Consider the following 10,522-nt stretch of genomic DNA (forward strand, 5'->3'; position numbering starts at 1 on the left):
AGTAACTCGTAGCAAGGGGGTAATTATTGAAGAAATTCCAAAAGAGCCAACAAAACCAGTTAATCCTGAAACTAGCAAATGGGCTCAACAACAAGAGGTATGGAAGGCAAACGGCAAGGAAAAGGTAGTCGATGAGTGGCAGGAGCAAACAGAATTGGCGGCTAAAATCACTGAGGATTTAGCCAAGAAGCTTCCAGAGCAGCCAGAAAGTTCTAATTCCCGGGTCATTCAGAAGATACTCGCCCAGCCTTGCCAGAATGGAAAGCCAGATCAGTCAGGATCTGGGGTTTTTGAGACTTTGCTAGCGGCAGTTCAAGGACTGGAGGAAAATATGACAGATCTAATTGCATCCGGGAGTAATGAAGGCACAGAGACTTAAGAGAGTGGCATTGTGCAGACAGTCACGATTCTTCCAGTTCCGATAACAACTCTAATCAAGAACAAGAGGAAATTCATGTCAAAATCTATGACAGAATTCAAAAATTGACAATTGAACTTGAAGACATCAGAAAAACTCTACCTGAAGCAACGAAATTCATCAGAGAGCGAAGGAAGGCTGAGGCAGATGCCAGAGCAGTCGACTTGGCAAATGTCAGAGATGATGAAGTGTCGATGATCTAGGTGGACTACAAAGTCAGAAAACAGTGGGAGCCACTATTTGGTGTCATACTGGATGGAGGGGCAGGAGTAAACATCCTAGGGGCACACCTTCAGCAGAGAATGGGCATTACGAATTTGAAGCCACCACCGTTCAAAGTTCGAATGGTAGATCACAGAGTAGTACAGGCATCTGGGATGATAGAAAGTATGCAGATAAGAGTAGGAAAGTAAAAGTTTAAGACCAATTTCCTAGTATTGGATGTGCAGGGTGCATATGGCATGCTACTGGAACGCCCATGGTTGCGAACGTCACATGTCACGTGACACATCCAACCCTATGTGTCCGTGTGGACAAGCTACAGCATGATCAGGGTTCAGTCAGTCCAGTCAGTCTAGATTTAGAAGTGATCTGGCACTTTTGTGAGTCTATTGGTAGACCGTGCATGCCCAGTCACTTAGTGTAGATGCATATCCTCTGGTTGCACATAGTATGATCATCAGTATTTCCTTCAGAATCCATCAGATTCAGTCAGGGGAATTTTCCATTGCATTTAGCCTATTTTTGGTATTTTTCACTCATTATTTTTTAGTGACTTCCCAACAAAAGTAGGTAGGGTAATTTTGCTAAGTTAATATATAAGCAAACCCAAGCTAGCACAATTGGGCAGATGAGCAAGGAGCACAACAGGCTTTCAAGCAACATGTACTCCCTCCCTCTCTCAACAAGAACCTCGTCAAGCATGCCTTGGTGAGACCACCACCATCAGCCCCAGCGTTTTGGGATCGCCAGCAAGCCTCCATCCTTGGCGTTTTTCCCTTCAACAGCCATCGCCAGCAAGTGCTCCCCTCTTGGCGTTTCCTCCACTACCGGCAACCCAACTTCAGCGTTCTCCTAACGCTAGCAACCCTTGCAAGAGGTAGCGTTTTTCAGCCATAAAACGCAGCCTAAGACCTGCAGCAAGACAACGTTTTCAGCCCTCGACATCAGCCATAAAAACACAGCTTGATAGTTCCAGAACCTCAACATTTTTCATCACCGTATGAGCCTCGACAAATCAGGGATTTTCAGCCATAAAAACAGCAGCAAACCAGTCATTTTCAGCCCCCCAAAGTGGTCCAGATTCTCAGCCATTACCCCTTTGTGGACAACAGACAGAAGAGAACCGAATTCAGCCCTAAAGTCATCATCGGCATAGTCCCCGTTTGCATCAGTCCATGCATCATCATTGTACACCTTTGTGCAATCAAAAGTAGACCACTCTCGCCGACGAGAGTGGGGCCTTCGGAGGAGGGTTTTACAACCTCTCGGGTGTCGTATCTCTTCTCTCTCCTTCTCTCAGTCTCATACACTTGCATGCACAATATCCACTCACTTTGTTCGTGATCATAGCACTCTCCATAAGACAGAAGACTCTCTCCTTCCCTAAGAACTAAAAGGAACCTTGAGAAAATATAGATCACTAATCTTGAGAAAATACAACATTCATTCCGCTGCACCTTACGTTGGTATCAGAGCTTTGGCAGTGTTCTATATCACTCAAGGAAAGAACCACAAGAACCACAATATTTTGGAGTGCCAGGGTTGATTCAAGTCTCTCAAGTGCCTCAATGCAGACCTTTGGCTAACCCATGCCGAGCACCACCTACAGCAGTAATGATCAATACAGGGTATTAGGTTCCATTGACTGGCCCGATAAATAGGCCAACAACTAGAAACCTGGTAGCAGCAAATGAAGATGACATAACAGCCGCCTATCAAATACTGGACAGAGTCAGGACACGGTCTCTTACCATTGCTGAAGAGAACAGCATGCTACGTACCAGGGATGATAACATGCAAATGGAACATGATAACCTCTCAAACCTGGTATAAGATACCCACCTGAAGGCCAAAGAAGCAGAGAAGGAGCTCGACACTCTTACTGCAACACTAAGGGAGGCTGAGAGCAAATGAGACACTCTCACACTAGAGAGAACTGAAGCCTCGAGAGTAATAAAGAGTCTGCAAGAGCAAAAAGATAAGGTCGAAGATGAATTAAAAGCAGCAAAAGACGAAGTCCTAGAGCTGAAAGAAAAATTAGAGCTCCAAGACTTGACAATCAAAATACTGAGGGCAACACCAAGGGCAGTGCGGGCAAGTGCAGGGACAGATGTCAAGTTATACAAGCCTTGGAAGCACAAATCACCACCCTGCAGAGGGAATTGCGGCTAGATCAAAGACAACGAATGCATATGGCAGAAGGGTCTCTAGCCGCCGAAGAAAGAATGAGAGCCGAACACCAAGCTCTCCTGAAAGAACATGAAGAACTTCAAAAGAATTTGGCAACACTGCAAGAGGCAATGGTTGACATGGCAGAGAAATCTACTCAATGAGACTTGTCCAACGACAGATCACGGACTTAGGACATAGGAATCAGAACCAAGGCCGAGTGAAATGGAGACAAATGCCAGAGATGAACCCATGGAAATTCCTGAGGGTGGCAAAGATATACATCATCAAGAAGAACAGGAGGAGACAGTGGTAGAACAAACACAACCACTGACTGTAGAGGAGGATACACGCCTCCAACTTCTGATAGAAAAGACCACAGTAGAAGACCATAAGGCAGCCTTGGAATGGAAATCAAGGATGCTCCATTCTGTAGGAGTCCAGGGGCTGGTCGCAAATGTGCTTAGGGAGGAATGGATGCAACCCACACTCCCATATCCTCTCCTAAAGTATGAGGTGATAATAATAAGAAAGAGAGTCGAAGAAAAATCCACAGAGCCGATCTATCAAGGAGATGTGAAGAATACAGAGGTTGCAGGTAAAGTGGTGGACTCTCAACCAAGATGGAGAAAAGCTTGGCTCCTAAAGTACCCAAGATTTTTGAAATACCTTGTGGAGGCCATCCGAGATGACCTCTTATTTTGCCTAGTCCCTCGTGTCCACACTTGGGCAAATCATTTCAGAATCATAAAGGTCACATCCAAACTGGCTTAACTACCCATCTATGCCTGCACACACGGAAGGAGAGAGAATATCTGTCTCTTATATGATGAAAACCTTGAAGGGCACCATTAAGATCTTCACAGGCTCTCCAGACTTTACGTGTGTCGTGATCAGGAAAATCTGTAAAACTTTGTTGGGTTGCATTGAAGTGTTCGCGCCTTCCAAAGCCACGGATACTACACTCCTATCAACGGGCAACACTGTCACTGCAATGACATATGACTTTTCAAAACATCATCTCTAGAGGTTTTACATTTACTGTATCACAGAATCATGTTTCTGCCCAGCTATCACATGCAAGCTTTTGAAGAAGCTTTCTATACGGGGTTCTGTACATACGATAGCAAAATATTCGGCCCAACAGTCACTTTGGGGAATATAAGGTACGAATTGTACCTAAAGCTGCTAAAACCACCAGGCTTCCACTGACAGCAGAACGGCTTTTATTAAAGCAAAAGAGTAAGACCGTTCATGTCAGGGACGACATGGACACGGAAGGGAGGAGTGTTGACGGCGGAACATAGAATAAGTTTCCCCAATATGTTGTACCATTATTTTTTGAAGCGGAATGATACTTTTTGTAATATTTGAGCACCCATTAGACTTTGTGCAAATGAGCCTCTATGAAGGAATGTATATAAGTCAATTTTTGTAAACCTAAACCCAACTTTTGAATTAATCAAATCCGGTTATCACTGTGCGTGGTGTTTAAGAGAGAGAGAGAGAGAGAGAGAGAGAGAGAGAGAGAGAGTCTGATTTCTTCTCTTTCCTACGCGCGCTACGGAAGATACATTGCTAAAGAAACATCACCACCATGTTAGCAACGGGAGGCGCTTTCATTCAATACCAAGAGTGTGCAATTTCGACTATGACACAAAGTGAGCTCCTATGAGCTTTTGTGTGAGTTTTCTTGCAAACCAGGTGTCCGTTTGGTGAGTTCTTTGCACCTATGGATTCAAGGAGAGTAGGACTACGCATTAGGATCGTATGCCACGAAAAATGGCAACCTGTATTTTGTTGCATATCTTTATACACGATTGTCGCAAGAGGTAGTTAGAGGTCGGTTATCAAGTCACAGTCCATAGGGTATTGATCTTATGATAAGGAGAGTATACCTTGCTAGTTTCGTGACATTTGCATTTGGCTTAGATTCGGATAGCATTATCATCATAGATTGGATTGCTTTCACTAGTGCATAAGAACGCTTGGATTCGATCTCCTCGATTAGATTTTGTCTTAGAAGGTCGAGAAGTAGTTTGACACCCATCTTCTTATTTCCATGCACCTACGGGTTAAGCTTTGCCCTTGGATGACATAGAGTTGTTGGTTCTGTTCTCACTATGCTAGCGTCCGCGCGGCGTATCCGCCAACAATGTACAAAGCCTTCTCTATTTTAAGGTCTTTGCCATGTAGCTTTGCACGATGGTTTCTCTCTCATTGCCCCTTCTCTTCTAGACTTGCAAGTCTCAACTAGCAATTCTTTGCATTCCTTTAACAATATCATCTAGGATGGATTTGTGACTATTTGAAACCACAATAACATGTCTTATGAAACTCTCGGAAACGCTTGGTGCTTGACTAGTGTTGGCTAACATCTTGTCTCATTTTCATTGTTTCTTAGCTAGTAATATTGTTTACTTGACCTCATTCTAGTTGAACTTTAGGACCTATTCAACATCTTTGTCTTCAAGAACTATCTGTAACTTTTCTTGTATTTCTTTCTCTGTAGCCTGAAAAAAGAGTTTCGTCTTTTCTCATTTCAGGGTAGCCGTTTCAGTCCTTGATAATTGGTCACTCATTGATCATAGCACTATTCTGTAGAAGTTTCGTAGGTGAAAGTCTCTCTTTTGACCTAAGTCCCTACTCTAGAATGTTCTCTTTGTCACCCTTTTAGAGTCCTGCATGAAATACTCTTCATTCAAGGATAACTTGAATGATTCCCAAGTTCCCCCATGTTTGTTTCTAATTCCCCTTACATGCTCTCTGATCTCACTAAGGAACCATTGCTCACTCAAAACTTTGTACCATCTCTACTTTTGGTACTCGATGTAGCTCTATCTCCTTTACATACACATTAAAAGGAACTTTGTTACATATGAACCATCAAATTGGTCCATTTTGTTCACCATTGATTGAATAGATTTAGAAATTTCCTTCTTTCAGGAGTTTGTTGTTGCTGCATAAACACAACAAAGGCGTGAAACATTTGCATTGTGATCGGATAGAACCACATCCCCTATTGCTCTTGTTGCTCCATAGCTTTGAAAGTTTATATTCAAACATTTAATATAGATTTCTAACCCTCACGCTTGCCTACTTCGCATCGGGTTCACCAAAAACTATGTCGCGAAGTACCTAGTGCAGATAGGAAAGCGTCAGGCCTCCGATTGTGAAAGTTAAGAGCATAATCAATTGAATTTTACAAAAAAAATAGCTAATTTGAAAAGAGAAGACCGTAATTGGCTGCCTCACAGCTTTGAACACGGGGTAGAAAGAGCACGCACTGAACTAGCACCTTCACTTAGAGCTGATGTATCTCCTCTATTAGATGGACAAAAGAGATGATTTTTGGCTCTATAAGCATATTAAGCATCCGATGTCTTTAAAGACTGCTGCAAAATCAATTGAATTGTAGAACCTTCGAAGCTAAAGACACATTTGAAAAGAACAAAACTCCAGCCATGAAAGCCTCGTTCTAAAAAAGAACCAAGATCAACTCAAAACTCTTATATGTGTGATAATTTGTGTAGCCTCGCTCCCAATTGCATATATACAATGCTTGTTCTCCAAGTTAAAAACCCTAAGTTTTCACTTCAATTCTTCATTGAGTCAATCATGGAAGCTTAGACACTTCATTATACAAACAAAATAGCTAATTTGAAGAGAGAAAACCCTAATTGGCTGCCTCACAGCTTCGAACACGGGGTAGAAAAAGCATGGATTGAAGTAGCACCTTTAGTTAGAGCTGATGTAACTCCTTTATTAGATGGACAAAAGAGATGATTTTTGGCTCTATAAGCATATTAAGAATCCTCTATAGATGTCTTTAAAGACTGCTGCAAAATCAATTAAATTGTAGAACCTTAAAAGCTAAAGACACATTTGAAACCACAAAACTCGAGCCATGAAAGCCTCGTTCTAAAAAAACCAAGATCAACTAGAAACTCTTATATGTGTGAAAATTTGTGTAGCCTCTCTCCCAATTGCATATACACAATGCTTTTTTGCCAAGTTAAAAACCCTAAGTTTTCACTTCCAATTCTTCATTGAGTCCATCACAGAAGCTTAGACACTTCATTATACAAACAAAATAGCTAATTTGAAGAGAGAAAAGCCTAATTGCATGCCTCACAGCTTCGAACACAGGGTAGAAATTGCACGGACTGAACTAGCACCTTCACTTCGAGCTGATGTATCTCCTTTATTAGATGGACAAAAGAGATGATTTTTGGCTCTATAAGCATATTAAGCATCCTCTATAGATGTCTTTAAAGACTGCTGTAAAATCACTTGAATTGTAGAACCTTCGAAGATAAAGACACATTTGAAAAGAACAAAACTCCAGCCATGAAAGCTTTGTTCTAAAAAAAAACCAAGATCAACTCAAAACTCTTATATGTAGGATAATGTGTGTTGCCTCGCTCCCAATTGCATATATACAATGCTTGTTCGCCAAGTTAAAAACCCTAAGTTTTCACTTCCAATTCTTTATTGAGTCCATCACGGAAGCTTAGACACTTCATTATTCAAACAAAGTAGCTAATTTGAAGAGAGAAAACCCTAATTGGCTGCCTCACAGCTTCTAACACGGGGTAGAAAGAGCACGAACTGAACTAGCACCTTCACTTAGAGCTGATGTATCTCCTTTATTAGATACTTGTGAGAGGACTCTACTTGAAAAAGGAAACATATGGATAACAAGAGTACAAAACAAGACATCACAAGCTTGTCTTGAGACAAAAACAAGACATCACAGATTCACAAGGCTGCAAGACAACCTTGTGATTGAATGTGATTTGACCATTTATGGTTCTGTGGCCACCACCAAAGGAGCGCGTCCAGCTGAAAGCAGAGAGAAAGCAGTTACCTGGATTATGCAACAGGCAGCGCCTCCTGCGATCGAGAGCGAGAGAAGGAAAGGGAGCATGGAGGGTGGAGAGGCGGCTATGCTGGCGAATGTGAAAGCCAATAGCAAGGACATCACGGCGAGCCGGGCGAGCAGGACCACTATATTATTGACGGTGGCGGTGGCGGTGGCGGTGGCGGCATTGTCGTGGTGGATGCTCATCTCGAAGTGCAGGATGATGCCACAGAGCGCAAGACAGAAGCAAGCAGAGTTGCAGGTAAAGAAGAGGCCGATGGGCCAAGTAGAGTAGAAATTGCCGTAGGTGTCGAAGCCTCTGGGGGGTTGCAGATAGCCCATGTAGGCGAGGCCGGCGAGGAAGAAGAAGAGGGACTGCATATTCAACTGTGCACTTGTGCTGCTTTGGGCGTAATTGCTTTGAGTTATATACTCGTGCTTAATGGCATGTTCAACTGTGCACTTGTGCTGCTTTGGGCGTAATTGCTTTGAGTTATATACTCGTGCTTGTGCTGCCTCGTGGCGATTAAGAAATGAAGAATGGACTCCCAAAAAAGCTTCGTGGGAAGTCCCAAAAACTCAGGGATAGAGACCTCCCACAAAGCCGTTGTTCTGCGAAGACAATTCACGGATAGAGACCTCCCACAAGAGACCTCCCAGAAATTTGCTCCCCTTATTTTTGGCTCTTTTTCAATTTGTAGAATCATTAATTGTCCCACAAGCCACACTTGTGAATGCCTACTAAAAAATCCCAAGCAAAATTTTTACCTTGATTATGTAGAAGCATTTTGCGAAACCCTGCAAGAAGAGCAATGCCACTTGGCAACAGCTCATTCGGGTTTGTATTAAAGGCAAAAAGAAAAGAGAGCACGCAAGCGAGAGAGAGAGAGAGAGAGAGAGAGAGAGAGAGAGAGGAGAGGAGAGCTGTAACAATCGCTTCAGCCCCTTCCGCCAGAAAGGTCCAGGTTCATTTCAGCTAATGCAGGGTGAGGGCCTTTGTCCCGATGCAAGAGAGCTGCAGCAATCGCTTCTTCCCTTCCGCCAGAAAGCTCCAGGCTGATTTCACTCAATGCAAGGTGAGGGCCTCTGACCGGATGCTATCACTTACGCATGCACTTCTTGCAGGATATGCACATCAGGAGCGAGGCCAAAACGCTCTAGGCTGATTTCAACAAATGCAAGGTGAGAGTCTCTGTCCGATGCTATCACCTACGCATCCTACACATGCATCTTGAAGGCATGTGACTCTATGATGCAAGATGTCGATATGGGCTTAAAAATTCATTCTATTATTGTTAGTCAGGGGCTGTTGTTGTGCTTGGCAATGCCTCAAACCTCCCTTGATGCAATCACATAAGCTGCAGTTCCTTCCGCCATCGCCATTGCCTGTGTGTGGTCGATGTGTATGCCAAATGTGGTGCACGTCAAAAAGCAGAGAAAGTGTTTAAAGAGCTTGCTATCCGGAACGTCATCTTTTGGAGTGCATTGATTGTGGGATATGCTCAAACCTCTCTTGATGCAATCACATAAGCTGCAGCTCCTTCCACCATCGCCATTGCCCTGTGTGTGGTCGATGTGTATGCCAAATGTGGTGCACTTCAAAAAGCTGAGAAAGTGTTTAAGGAGCTTCCTATCCGGAACGTCGTCTTTTGGAGTGCATTGATTGTGGGATATGCACAAGAGAAGCAGGGCCACAAATCTTACCAAGGAAGCAGGATACATTTGTGATAGTGAGTTACTTGAAAATAACACATACTTAGCCAACACGTTAGTCAGTATGTATGTCAAGCGTGGTGTACTTATCCGAGCACAACAAGCGTGGTGTACTTATCCGAGCACAACAAGCGTGGTTTTTGTTCTTGGCACTGCTCGATATGCATGCCAAATGTGGTGCACTTCAAAAGCAGCTTGTGGAGCTTATTGTTTGAAACGACGTCTCTTCAAATGCACTGATTGTGGTATACCCACAATAGGAGCAGGGACAAAGAGTTGTAGGCTATTTTCAGCAGATGCAAATTGTTGGCCTTTGTCTAGATGACATCACCTACGCGTGCATCTTGAAGGTATGCAGGGCCAGGTAGCTCTGAGCTGTTTTTAGCAGCTGCAAAGAGAGAAAATGCAATCACCTACACGTGCAACTTGAAGGAATCTGGAATCATGCAAGATGTTGGTATCGGTAAAAGAGTTTACGATGATATTGTTATTCAGGGGTTGTTGATAGAAAACTTTGTGCTTGGCACTACCTTGGTCGACATGTATGCCAAAGGTGGTGTACTTAATAAAGCACAAAAAGTGCTTGCTTTCTGGAATGTTGTCTATTGGAAGGCACTGATCGTGGGATATTCCCAAGAGAGGCAAGGCCAAGAAGCTATGGGTTGTTTTCAACACATGTAAAAGAGAGTGCAGCTATCCAAATGCAATCGCGTACTCTTGTATTTTGAAGGCATGTGACATTAGGCAAGATGTTTATATGGGCAAAGAAGTTCACGATGATATTGTTAGCCAGGGGTTGTAGAAAAGAAACGTTGTTACTTGGCACTACCTTGGTTGACATGTATGCTAGATGTGTTGTAGTTTATAAAGCACTCTTTGTATGCGCACATACACTTACACACACACACACACACACACACACACACACACACACACACACACACACACACACACACACTCGATTCTCTATATGCAGCACTAGTTTCATTTTCACGCAATATCCACTACACAAGCAAACATGGAGAGGAAGAGATGAGTCTTTCTTTTGTGAGCTCACTTAAAGACTGTGCTAAGAACAAGGATTTGTACCAAGGCAGCAGGATACATGCTGATATTTGTGATAGTGGGTTACTTGA

At 43.1% G+C, this 10,522-nt stretch overlaps 1 pseudogene across 1 annotated transcript in view; it reads right to left on the reverse strand.

Annotated features, from left to right (window-relative positions):
• LOC147461236 (uncharacterized) overlaps window positions 1-8,252 on the reverse strand; it is a 66,636-nt pseudogene extending 58,384 nt beyond the window's left edge. The window contains exon 1 of the transcript XR_015187574.1: window positions 7,680-8,252. The product of XR_015187574.1 is annotated as an uncharacterized LOC147461236 (transcript). The remainder of the gene's footprint in view (window positions 1-7,679) is intronic.
• Window positions 8,253-10,522: the final 2,270 nt, after the last annotated feature.

The sequence above is a fragment of the Adiantum capillus-veneris genome, chromosome 3, assembly GCF_014529385.1.
Source record: "Adiantum capillus-veneris isolate H3 chromosome 3, ASM1452938v2, whole genome shotgun sequence".
Taxonomy (NCBI): domain Eukaryota; kingdom Viridiplantae; phylum Streptophyta; class Polypodiopsida; order Polypodiales; family Pteridaceae; genus Adiantum; species Adiantum capillus-veneris.